Source organism: Mobula birostris, chromosome 1 (genome assembly GCF_030028105.1).
Source record: "Mobula birostris isolate sMobBir1 chromosome 1, sMobBir1.hap1, whole genome shotgun sequence".
NCBI classification, from domain to species: domain Eukaryota; kingdom Metazoa; phylum Chordata; class Chondrichthyes; order Myliobatiformes; family Myliobatidae; genus Mobula; species Mobula birostris.
In genome coordinates this window covers 219,061,757-219,075,156 of record NC_092370.1, presented here as the reverse complement: position 1 = coordinate 219,075,156, position 13,400 = coordinate 219,061,757, and the positions used below count along the sequence as shown (strand labels likewise).

General features: G+C 41.4%; 1 protein-coding gene across 1 annotated transcript in view; it reads left to right on the top strand.

The window, feature by feature from the left end:
• kcnh5b (potassium voltage-gated channel, subfamily H (eag-related), member 5b) overlaps nucleotides 1–13,400 on the top strand; it is a 507,516-nt gene that overhangs the window by 139,714 nt on the left and 354,402 nt on the right. The gene's annotated exons all lie outside the window — the stretch shown is intronic.

The following is a 13,400-nucleotide window of genomic DNA, read 5'->3' as shown; positions in this document are numbered from 1 at the left end:
CTGTATTCAGAGAATTAAAAATCGCAACCAAAAGTAATAAATGTTGGTAAATGCAAGGTCATCCACTGTGGAAGAAAAACAGAAGATTGGATTATTATTTAAATGCTGAAAGGTTGCAGCATGCTGTTGTGTAAAGGGAGTGGATTTAGGAGTATGGAAGTTATGCAGCAACTGTATAGGGTACTGGTGAGACCACACCAGGATTACTGCACGTAGTTCTGGTCTCCATGGTGGCTTCGAGGAGAGGGCAAAGGAGGTTCACTAGGTTGATTCTGGAGATGAGAAATTGAGTTGCCTGGGACTGTACTCATTGGGATTCAGAAGAATGAGAGCAATCTTACAGAAACATATAAAATTACGAAAGGGATAAATAAGATAGAGACAAGAAACTTTTTCCCACTAGTAAATGAGAGTAGAACTAAGAGACATAGTCTCAAGATTTGGGGGGATAGATTTAGGACAGAGATGAAGAGAAACTGGTTTTCCCAGAGAACAGTGAACCTGTGGAATTCTCTGCATAGCGGGGCAGAAGAAATGACCTCAATAAATACTTTTAAGACACAGATAGATTTTTCAATTTCAAGTTCAAGTTTATTGTCATTCAAGCATATACATGTTTTCAACTAAACAAAACAATGTTCCCCAGGGACCAAGGTGAAAAACACAGTACATATATTACATGCAGCACATAAAATAATATTAACACAATAATATTAACAGATAATTTAAATTATCTGTAGATGTACCGGTTGACATAAAGTGTATATATGGGTGGAGCGTTGGCTAGTCAGCAGAAAACAGAGAGTGGGAATGAAGGAATCTTATTCTGGCTGGCTGCCGGTTACCAGTGGCGTTCCACAGGGGTCGGTGTTGGGACCGCTGCTTTTTATGATGTATGTCATTGATTTGGACTGTGGTATTAATGGATTTGTGGCTAAACTTGCCAGTGATACAAAAATACTCTTAGGAGCAGGTAGTGTTGAGGAAACAGAGAGCCTGCAGAGACTTAGATGGTTTAGGGAATGGGCAAAGAAGTGGCAAATGAAATACAAAGTTGGAAAGTGTATGGTTATGCACTTTGATGGAAGAAATAAATGGGCAGACTATTATTTAGATGGGAAGAGAATTCAAAATGCAGAGATGCAAAGGGTCTTGGAAGTCCTTGTGCAAGATACCCTAAAGGTTAACCTCCAGGTTGAGTCGGTGGTGAAGAAGGTGAATGCAATGTTGGCATTCCTTTCTAGAGGTATAGAATATAAGAGCAGGGATGTGATGTTGAGGCTCTATAAAGCACTTGTGAGACCATACTTGCAGTATTGTGTGCAGTTTTGAGCTCCTTATTTTAGAAAGGATATACTGACGTTGGAGAGGGTTCAGAGGAGATTCACGAGAATGATTCCAGGAATGAAAGGGTTACTGTATGAGGAATGTTTGACAGCTCTTGAGCTGTATTCCCTGAAGTTCAGGAGAATGAGGGGGGAGCTCATAGAAACATTCCAAATGTTAAAAGGCCTGAATAGATTAGATATGACAAAGTTATTTCGCATGGTAGAGGATTCTAGGACAAGACGGCACAACTTCAAGATTGAAGGACATCCTTTTAGAACTGAGATGCCGAGAAATTACTTTAGTCAGAGGGTGGTAAATCTATGGAATTTGTTGCCACGAGTGGCTATGGAGGGCAAGTCATAGGGTGTATTTAAGGAAAAGATAGATAGGTTCTTGATTAGCCAGGGCATGAAAGGGTATGGAGAGAAGGCAGGGGAGTGGGGTTGACTGGAAGAATTGGATCAGCCCATTATTGAATGGCAGGGCAGACCCGATGGGCCAAATGGCCTACTCCTGCTCCTATATCTTATGGTCTTATGTTCTTATAATATTACTGGTACTGTCATAAATAGTGTGTAGCAGGTTGCTCAGAAGTCTCACAGCCGGGGGAATAAGCTGTTACCGAGACCTGCAGTCTTTGCTCTTATGCTGTGGTGTCCTCTGCCCGATGGTAGGAGGTCAAACAGATTGCAGGGTGAATAGGAGGGCTCCTTGACCATGTTGAGGGTGTGCAAAAGCAATGCTTCAGGTATATATCCTGGACTGGGGGAAGAGAGACCCTGATGATTCTCTTAGCAGTCATAGCAGGGGAATTAAGGTTTATGGGGGAAAGGGGGGGTAGGTGGAGCAGAGTCCATAGCCAAATCAGCCTCAATCTTATTGGATGATGGAACAGTTTCAATGGACCAGATAACTGACTCCTACTCCTAGTTCTTATTGTCTTAACAAGGCACCATACTCTACCTTCTTAGAAATTTGCAAAGATTCAGCATGTCCATAAGACAAAGGAGCAGAAGTCAGCCATTCGGCCCATCGTGTCTGTCTAAAACTGACAAACTTCAATAGATGTATGGCGTAGAGTATACAGACTGGTAGCATTATGGCCTGGTATGGAAACACCAGTGTCCTTGAATGGAAAAAAGTTGTGGATACAGCCCAGTCCATCGCGGGTAAAGCCCTCCCCACCATTGAGCACATCTACAAGGAGTGCTGTCACAGAAAAGCGATATCTATCATCAAGTACCCCCACCATCCGGGCCACGCTCTCTTAATGCTGCTGCCATCAGAAAGGAGGTGCAGGAGCCTCAGCAACCACACCACCAGGTTTAGGAATGGTTATTACCCCTCAGTCATCAGGGTCTTGAATCTAAGGGAATAACTTCATTCAGCCCAACACTGAACTAATTCTGCAACCTATAGACTCACTTGTAAGGAGTCTACAGCTCTTGTTCTTGATATTTTTTTACTTATTTATTTATTATTATTTTGGCTTTTTTCTCTTTTTTTGTATTTGCACATCTTGTTGTCTTTGGCACGTTGGTTGTTTGCCCATCTCTGTGTGTGCGATTTTAATTGATCCTGTTGTATTGCTTTGTATTTACTGTGACTGCCTGCTAAAAGATAAATCTCAGGTTAGTATATGGTGACATATATGTACTTTGATAATAAATTTACTTTGAATTTTGAACTTTGAACTAATTGGTCACTTTCCAATTTCCATTTATAACATTTATAACAAAATTAAAAGATACCAATTACAGATTTAACATTCAGTGGAGAGTTTCACAGCCAATCATTATATGCATACAGTAATTTAATTAAAATCAGCAGGCAGTTAACACCTAGATCCTGTTCTTGTGTAGCTGGTGGAGTGGCAATTTGCAGTTCACAAGCTTTCTCTTCCTTACCACTTTGCGAGCTGATTTGCATTCTACTAAAAGCGTGCGTAACTCACATGTCATTATTTCATCAAAGTTTGGGTCATTCTATATTCCTTGCAATTTTAACAAAATATTAAATAATTATTTATTTTATTATATTTTCACTAAAACAAATAAGTATGAGGAAATATCCATTATGGTTTGAAGCAATTTTAAATCATTAGTACAATGAACATATGTATTTCCCTTGTTATTATTGTTGGTTGTATAAGAATCAAGGCATATGGAACTTTGTAAGCTGTTTAACATATGACCATTGCATTTGCGTTCCTAAATTACTAAGTGGTAATTGCTTTAATATTTGAAAATTGCATTATTTTTCTTTTGTTGGATTCTTACATCTCCATCAGACTTGGAAATGCAGTTTTCAAACTTAACATACCATGTAACAATTTTAGCATTTGCCCTGCAGTAGTGCGTCACATAAATGGTCTATTGCCCACAAGTCATTACTCATGAAAGGTCTTGACATTCTAGCTTCAGAGCTGGAAAATTCTAGTTTAATCTTTTCTACCGATGTCAGCTGAACTGCTGGGTGTTTCCAAGAGTTTCAGTTTTTATTGAAGTATCATTTTGAAATGAGGAAATATTTTACTGGGGTGATAGAATTGAAGAAAAATTGGTTACATGTGATTTACCTTAGGACCACTCATGTTATTCTGAACCATATCTCTAATTTCATCCACAATATCCATTTTAAAAGCTGACATATTTTCTGATGTCATTAACAGGGCTGTTCAATAATTGGGCACAATGGCTCCTCCACTTAGAACCTAGAACAGTGTAACATAGGAGCAAACACAAGGAAATCTGCAGATGCTGGAAACTCAAGCAACACACACAAAAAATGCTGGGGAACGCAGCAGGCCAGGCAGCATCTCTAGGAGGAGGTACAGTCGACATTTCGGGCTGAGACCCTTCGTCAGGACTAACTGAAAAAAGAGATAGCAAGAGATTTGAAAGTGGGGGGAGAGGGGGAGATCCAAAATGATAGGAGAAGGCAGGAGGGGGAGGGATGGAGCTAAGAGCTGGAAAGTTGATTGGCAACAGGGATATGAGGTTGGAGAAGGGAGAGGATCATGGGATGGGAGGGGATCATGGGACGGGAGGCCTAGGGAGAAAGAAAGGGGGAGGGGGGAACCCAGTGGATGGGTAAGGAGCTATAGTGAGAGGGACAGAGGGAGAAAAAAGAAAGAAAAAAAGGGGGGTGGAAAAAAGGGAAAAATAAATAAATAAATAAGGGATGGGGTACGAAGGGGAGGTGGGGCATTAACGGAAGTTAGAGAAGTCAACCCTCCCGCTCCCACTTTCAAATATCTTACTAGCTCTTCCTTCAGTTAGTCCTGACGAAGGGTCTCGGCCCGAAACGTCGACTATACCTCTTCCTAGAGATGCTGCCTGGCCTGTTGCGTTCACCAGCATTTTTTGTGTGTGTAACATAGGAGCAAACCCTTCAACCTGTCATATCTTGCCTCACCATGACTCTCATCCGTCTGCCAAGTCGTGGGCAACTCGTTCAGCTTACCTTTTGCCTTAGTACACGGTCTCCTCCTATCTGCCCAGAGCAGAGGATGGTGATGTAACTGTACTTGCAGCAACCTGCAGCTTTGGTCAAGTTCCTTCTGCCAATGCTGATAAGTAGTGATCGGTGGTGGGTGCTCTCTGTTGTTTCCCCCCCGCCACCACTTTATATTTCCATAATGAGCTGTCTGCATTGTCTGCCTCAGCTGGTGTTATCAGGATCGATGCTTCTATCGTATAAAAAGCTGGAGAGCATGCCAGCATTGTAGCTGGATGGCAATAGATCATTTGAGTTAATTCATTGCAGTTGTTACCTGGCTCCTGTGAAAGCTTTGTAAATGATGGCAGAATATCGCATTAATGAATTAAACAAAAAAACTGGTGTATTTATTTGATTTCTTGCAATATAAATAACAGAAGACAAGGATGTGAAAAGGTCGTTCCACGTATCCAGCTCTAGGTCATTATCCACTACATTATTTATTTATGGCTATTTTTTGTTATCTGAGTCTCCTCTATCTGCTGTATGGCAAAAGTTCCTTTGCTGCTTCTGTTGATGTGATAATAACCATTCTGACATGGATAGTGAGTTTAGATTTTGATGACAGCTTCAGTCAACTAGAGCACACTCTCAGGTTGACAAATAACTGAAAAGAGTTTCATTTCAAATTTGCATAATGAAATACCCGTTATTTGGAATGCCAGCTGTCCATATACAATAATGGAAAGGTTTCACATCCGCAAAATATGTGATTCAAGTTGTTTTGAGCAGTATTGACAAGCTAATTATCCAGTTTAATCCTCTATTTAGGATTTTGGTACATTCATTGCATCATAGAATCATAGACATTTAAAAGACTGAAAGAGGCCATTCAGCTGATTGTGACTTTACTGGCCAAAAGCAGGCTTTGCGTTAATCCCACTGCAGGGTGCAGAGCTCGTGCAGGTAACAGGCCTTGAAGTGTTTGACTGGGTGACAGTTTCTGCCTGTATCTTCATATCCAGCAGCGAGTTCCAGACACTCATGCATACTAATTAACAAAGTAAGTCCTTATTGTTTACCTTGTCCAGAATTCCCATAATGTTATATACCTCAATTAGATCTCCTTTCACACTCAATATTTCCAAGCAAAACAGCCCCAGCCCTCGCAATGCCCAGATGTTGGCAAATATCCTCTTCTGAACCATATTTATGATCTGATTTCTTCTCTTGGTGTTCGCATCCACAGCACTATCTGATGAATCCTCTGTTTTCGTACCTCCAATGACTGTTTGACTTTCCATTTACCCAGCTGGGCTTTGGTCTTTGCATCAACTTTTGGAAGCAGCTTTTTGTCTCCCACTTGAAGTTGATGCGATAACATTAATGCTCACATCGTAGATTCTGGTTCTTTATACTCACCAAAGCCAAATGCTTGCAACTTTCCTGAAGCTCCTTCTTCTCCCTTCCGGCTTAAAACCAAGCTACATTTTGCAGGTTCCTGCTTGATTAACATATCAGAAACCATCTCAGGTATTTTGCATACAAGCACTATTGTAGTCGGACTAGTGCTTTCATAGCTTTCACACTTCGTTTGAACAATATTGTCCTTCCTTGGCACAACCAGATGGACAGAGGTTGGCAACAGCACATGTTTGCCCTCTGTTGGGCGATGGTTCATGGCATACAGCATGGAGACAGTTGTGGCATCATCCAGTACCTTTCTTAATTCACTTTCGGATGGCGTCATTGCAGGGGATATGGCGCACAAATCGTGGATGGATCTCCAATCAATTTGTTGTTGTTTCAGCCTATTGTGCCTCCACAATGCAGTCCTTCTGTTTTTCCCACATACAAGCTCAATGTGGCTTGTTGATTGTTGTGTTTCACATTTACAAGTGGCATTCCCACAGGAGTCATCTTTTCTCCAGTGTAAGTTCTTAGTCGAATACCTGCAGGCTTTAGTTTAGTATATTTGAAATGCCTCTTCAACTCATTTTGTGGAATGACTGAAACCACTAAGCCAGTGTCCTGACGAAGGGTCTCGGCCTGAAACGTCGACTACACCTCTTCCTAGAGATGCTGCCTGGCCTGCTGCGTTCACCAGCAACTTTGATGTGTGTAGCTTGAATTTCCAGCATCTGCAGAATTCCTGTTGTTTGAGCCAGTGTCCAATTCCATTTTAATGAATTTGTCGTTCACTTCAGAATCATAATCAGGTTCATTATCACCAACATGTGTCGTGAAAATTGTTAACTTAGTAGCAGCAGTACAATGCAATACATGATAATATACATGATAATATAGAAAGAAAAAATAAATAAGTAAGTCAATTCGAGTGTGTGTGTATATATATATATATATATAATTAAAATAATGCAAAATGCAAAAATAGAAATAATATATATTTTTAAAAGTGAGATAGTATTCATGGTTCAATGTCTATTCAGGAACTGTATGGTAAGCTGTTCCTGAATGGTTGACTGTGTTCCTTCAGGCTTTGGCACCTCCTACCTGATGGTAACAATAAGAAGAGGGCATGCCCTGGGTGCTGAGGTTCCTTAATAATGGATGTTGTCTTTCTGAGGCACTGCTCCTTGGAGATATCTTGTAACTATGGAGGCTCGTACCCAAGATGGAGCTGGAGCTGACTAATTTTATGACTTTCTGTAGCTTCTTTCAGTCCTTTGCAGTAGCCCCCCCACCTGTACAAAGAAGTGATCCAGCCTGTCAAAGTGCTCTCCACGGTACATCTGTTGAAATTTTCAAGTGTTTTAGTTGGAAAACCAAATCATTTCAAGCTCTGAATGAAATATAGCCGCTGTCTTGCCTTCTTTATAGATGCATAAATATGTTGGGTCCAGGTTAGATCCTCGGAGATCTTGACACCCAGGAACTTGAAATTGCTCACTCTCTTCACTTCTGATCCCTCTGTGAGGATTGGTTCACGTTCCCAGGTCTTACCTTTCTTGAAGTCCATCACCAGCTGTTTTGTCTTACTGACAATGAGTGCAAGGTTGCTGCTGTGACAGTACTCAACTAGCTGGTTTGTCTCACTCCTGTACGCCGTCTCATCTCCAACTGAGATTCTACCAACAATGGTTGTATCATCAGCAAATTTTTAGATGGTACTTGAGCTATAACTAGCCACACAGTTATGGGTATAGAACGAGTAGAGCAATGGGCTAGGAGGAGATATCATCACCAATCCGCACAGATTTGGGCGTAAGCCATGTTGCTTGTCTACTCACAAACAGGAGAAAATCTGCAGATGCTGGAAATCCAAGCAACACGCACAAAATGCTGGAGGAGCTCACTCGGCCAAACAGCATCAATGGAAAGAGTGTTGTCAACGTTTTGGGCGAGACCTGATGAAGGGTCTTGAACCGAAACATCGGCTGTAGGTACTTTTTCCCATAGATGCTGCCTAGCCTGCTGAGTTCTTCCAGCATTTTGTGTGTGTTGCTTGCTTGTCTATTATTAGTTTTCACACTTTAAATCTCAGGTTACACAATTCCGTGTCACTTTCATCATCAGATTTTTCATCAACAGTGTGCAGATTAGAGCTTTTATTCAAGCTGCATTAGTTCCTCTTTTTCTCTTTCCTGTGCAGTGCATTGATTTTTATTTGCCCAATATGCTCTTTGTATGTGCACAACCTTGTTGTATTTTCTCCAAATTTTCCCTTTAAACCTGTATTTCTTTGATGTATGTGAGTCCCTGCCACAACGGCAACGTAACCAGTTCTCCCAGACAGGTTTCTGTTTAGACAATGCAATTTTGTTCGCGCTCGCTTTCATTCCTGACTGCAATTTAATTGTGTTGCTGTCTGCAGTTTCCATTGAAACAGCAATTTCCACTATTCTTTTAAAGGTAAGCTGTGCATCAGTTAGGAGCCGTTTTTGAATGCTTTCTTTTAAGATTCCACAAACTAAACAATCTCTCAGTGTATCATTAAGCCCATTACCAAACTCAGAATACTCAGACAATCGCTTCAGTTCAGCCGTGTAAACTGAAATGGACTCTCCTTCTTTTTGATTCCACTTATGAAACCTAAAGCATTGCTAAATCAACAGTGGCCTCAGTTCTAAGTGTTCCTACGTTAGTTTTACAATATCTGCAATGGAGCAATCAAACCTCGAAGTAAGCTGTATGCCTTTCTACTCAATACACTTAGTAAAATCGGTACTTGCTTCTCACTGGCTATTCCACTTGATTCAAAATACTGTTCCATTAGCTCAGTATACATGAACATAGAACACTGAATAGTACAGCACATTACAGGCCCTTCGGCCCACAATGTTGTGCTGACCCTCAAACCCTGCCTCCTATATAATCCCTCGCCTTAAATTCCTCCATATACCTGTCTGGTAGTCTCTTAAACTTCACCAGTGTATCTGCCTCCACCACTGACTCAGGCAGTGCATTCCACACACCAACCACTCTCTGAGTAAAAAACCTTCCTCTAATATCCCCCTTGAACTTCCCACCCCTTATCTTAAAGCCATGTCCCCTTGTATTGAGCAGAGGTGCCCTGGGGAAGAGGTGCAGGCTGTCCACTCTATCTATTCCTCTTAATATCTTGTACACCTCTATCATGTCTCCTCTCATCCTCCTTCTCTCCAAAGAGTAAAGCCCGAGCTCCCTTAATCTCTGATCATAATCCATACTCTCTAAACCAGGCAGCATCCTGGTAAATCTCCTCTGTACCCTTTCCAATGTTTCCACATCCTTCCGATAGTGAGGTGACCAGAACTGGACACAGTACTCCAAGTGTGGCCAAACCAGAGTTTCAGAGAGCTGCATCATTACCTCATGACTTTTAAACTCTATCCCTTGACTTATGAAAGCTAACACCCCATAAGCTTTCTTAACTACCCTATCTACCTGTGAGGCAACTTTAAGGGACCTGTGGACATGTACTCCCAGATCCCCCTGCTCTTCCACATTACCAAGTATCCTGCTGTTTACTTTGGAGTTTGTCCTTCCAAAGTGTACCACCTCACACTTCTCCGGATTGAACTCCATCTGCCACTTCTCAGCCCACTTCTGCATCCTATCAATGTCTCTCTGCAATCTTCGACAATCCTCTACACTATCTATAATACCACCAACCTTTGTGTTGTCTGCAAACCTGCCTACCCACCCTTCTACCACCATATCCAGGTTGTTAATAAAAATCACGAAAAGTAGAGGTCTCAGAACAGATCCTTGTGGGACACCACTGGTCACAATCCTCCAATCTAAATGTACTCCCTCCACCACCACCCTCTGCCTCCTGCAGGCAAGCCAATTCTGAATCCACCTGGCCAAACTTCCCTGGATCCCATGCCTTCTGACTTTCTGAATAAGCCTACCGTCTGGAACCTTTCCAAATGCCTTACTAAAATCCATGAGATCACATCCACTACACTACCCTAATCTATATGCCTGGTTACCTCCTCAAAGAACTCTATCAGGCTTGTTAGACACGATTGCCCTTCACAAAGCCATGCTGACTGTCCCTGATCAGACCATGATTCACTAAATGCCCATAGATCTTATCTCTAAGAATCTTTTCCAACAGCTTTCCCACCACAGACATAAGGCTCACTGGTCTATAATTACCCGGACTATCCCTATTACCTTTTTTGAACAAGGGGACAACATTTGCCTCCCTCCAATCCTCCAGTACCATTCCCGTAGACAACGAGGACATAAAGATCCTAGCCAGAGGCTCAGCAATCTCTTCCCTCGCCTCATGGAGCAGCCTGGGGAATATTTCATCAGGCCCCGGGGACTTATCCGTCCTAATGTATTTTAACAACTCCAACACCTCCTCTCCCTTAATATCAATATGCTCCAGAACATCAACCTCACTCATATTGTCCTCACCATCATCTAATTCCCTCTCATTGGTGAATACCGAAGAGAAGTATTCATTGAGGACCTCGCTCACTTCCACAGCCTCCAGGCACATCTTCCCACCTTTATCTCTAATCGGTCCTACCTTCACTCCTGTCATCCTTTTTTTTCTTCACATAATTGAAGAATGCCCTGGGGTTTTCCTTTCCCCTATTCGCCAAGGCCTTCTCATGCCCCCTTCTTGCTCTTCTCAGCCCCTTCTTAAGCTCCTTTCTTGCTTCCCTATATTCCTCAATAGACCCATCTGATCCTTGCTTCCTAAACCTCATGTATGCTGCCTTCTTCCACCTGACTAGATTTTCCACCTCACTTGTCACCCATGGTTCCTTCACCCTACCATTCTTTATCTTCCTCACTGAGCCATTTCCTCACGTGAGCCAATTACCTGTTGTATAATCAAACTCGTCAATTTTTCTGATGTATCCAGCCTTTTCTGATTTGTTTTGTAATGATTATTATCAACCTGTACTCATTCTTTATGAACTCTGAATTCTTTCATTCATGACCTTCTTTTTAACTTGATCGTGCCTTTCCTTCCAAAGAATGCATGGTGCTCTGTTTAGCATTGCAGTTGCTGTGTTTTATTTTGTTTCGAATGTTGTGCTGCAACACGTCAATAGATGTGTCGGGTTTATTTTAAAATGTTATGTTTTGTAACTTCAAAACATTAAGCTAATTCAAAGAAGACATGGGAGTCCCGAATGCAGGTCTAGCTTCATCTTTACTTTCAGTAAGGTGCACTTGTATCACATGGTAGCATGAGGACGAATGTAATTAATGTTTTTACATATAATCCATAATTAATTTAAATGAACAAGAATGCTTAAACGATATATATTATACAAGATTACTCAAATATTGAAATATCAAATACACAACAAATATTGTGTGCAAAAGTCTTCAGTATATATATATATATATTATGAGGTTGCCTAAGACTTTTGCACAGCACTGTATTTGTCAATGTGGAGTGGAGAACGAGTTCATAAATCTGGTGGGAGCAAAGGATGCTGAGAATAATGAGAGTGGAGCTCCGCAGAAGGGCGTCAGACAGGTGGCAGAGAAAGAGTGCCAGGGGTTGGGAGTGGCATGGCTGTTGAGAGCCATTGGACTCAGTGGTGAAAAGTCCACCTTTTATAAATAATATAGGCCTAGGGTCGATATGATCTGGGCTTCAGCCAGATAGGAATGTTGTGATGTTCTAATTTTTAAAAAAGCCTTGACTTGAGTGAATGCTGTGTAAGTACTGCTCAAACACAATTGTCAGTCGGCACAAAATAACAGATTGTATGCCGCATAAAATTTTAAAGAAAGTATATTTACAAATTTCAGCTTTATGGAACAGTTAGTAGGAAAAATAAGATAAAAAATAAATAAAAGAGCCCATTTCTGTTAACCCAGTCCAAACGTGCACATAAAGTTGGAGCTCATCTTGAAGTTGTCCTTTTTATTCACGCTCTGGACCCACGGTCTGCCTGAAAGCACACACCACATTCCGAACTTTGCTCGAAATCCATCTCAAACCAACAGGGTCTCTCTCAGGAGTATTGGCCCTTCCTCCTTCCCACGACGTTCCCATCCATCTTCCCTCCTGTCCTCTCCGCAGCTCCTGCCAAAATGACCACGAACCCCACCAGTATGTGTCATAAATTTCTCCACCCAGCTCTCTCTAGAACCTTCTCCCAATTTCGCTATCCTGATTGGCTGACGCAACATTCCTAAGTTGAACAACATAGCCCTTTTTCTTTTAGGCAAAAGCAATACATCCTAAAGGTAGGATGTTGTAGCGTGGATGAAATGACCGGAGAGACACTGGTAGATACAAAGCAGCTTCTTTATTCAACACAACAAAGTACAGCAGGCATCTCGAGACGCTTTCTGCAGAAAAGGTCTGCTAGCTAAGTGTGGGCTCGATATTTATATGCTAAACACAAAGGGAATTGCTACTTAAGAAGTTAGACAGTACCCAGACAATGCTTCCTATTGAAGCTACATACAACATCTCACCTTCAGATTTCATCCTTTCTTTCTGACGCCAACATGTCTGGGTTGGTATCTACAGCCTTTAGGAATGTAAGTTACATCTACGATACATTTATTTGGCATTTCCCATGCTAACATAGAAGACAATTAATACAATTAATATTTATAATGTATAGGTGATACTGCCTTCGAAACTACATTATCAGGTCAATCTACCAGAAGCATCTGGTATTTACACCTTTTAGGAAGCCCATTGTGTGGACTCAATCCACAGTCCTTTGTCAAACAGTTAAAATAGAAGTCTGGTGGCCAAAGTCATTTAAGTGTTAACAAATCATCTACCCAAAAAGAAATCCACTCTAACATAGGACACGGTGTTTTAACAGAACTGCAGTGAAAAGCTTAACCAGGGCATTGCAAACGTCTCTGTGCTGCTTCAATCTCCCTCCCCTGGTTCTTCCCTTTTCCAACCATGATTCCCCTCTCCCTGCCCCCTTCCCACTCCCAGTTCACAATAGAGACCCACATCAAAATCAAGTTTATCATCATTCACATGTCACAATTTTTTTTGGCAACAGCATTAAAGTGCAGTATATAAGATTACTACAGTACAGTGCAAAAGTCTTAGGCACCCTTGTTATATACCCTTGTTATGTGCCTAAGACTTTTGCATAGTTTTGAATGAACTGTGACAATACATTCACGTAAGTAGATGAAGACTGTAGGATACAGAATTCATCATG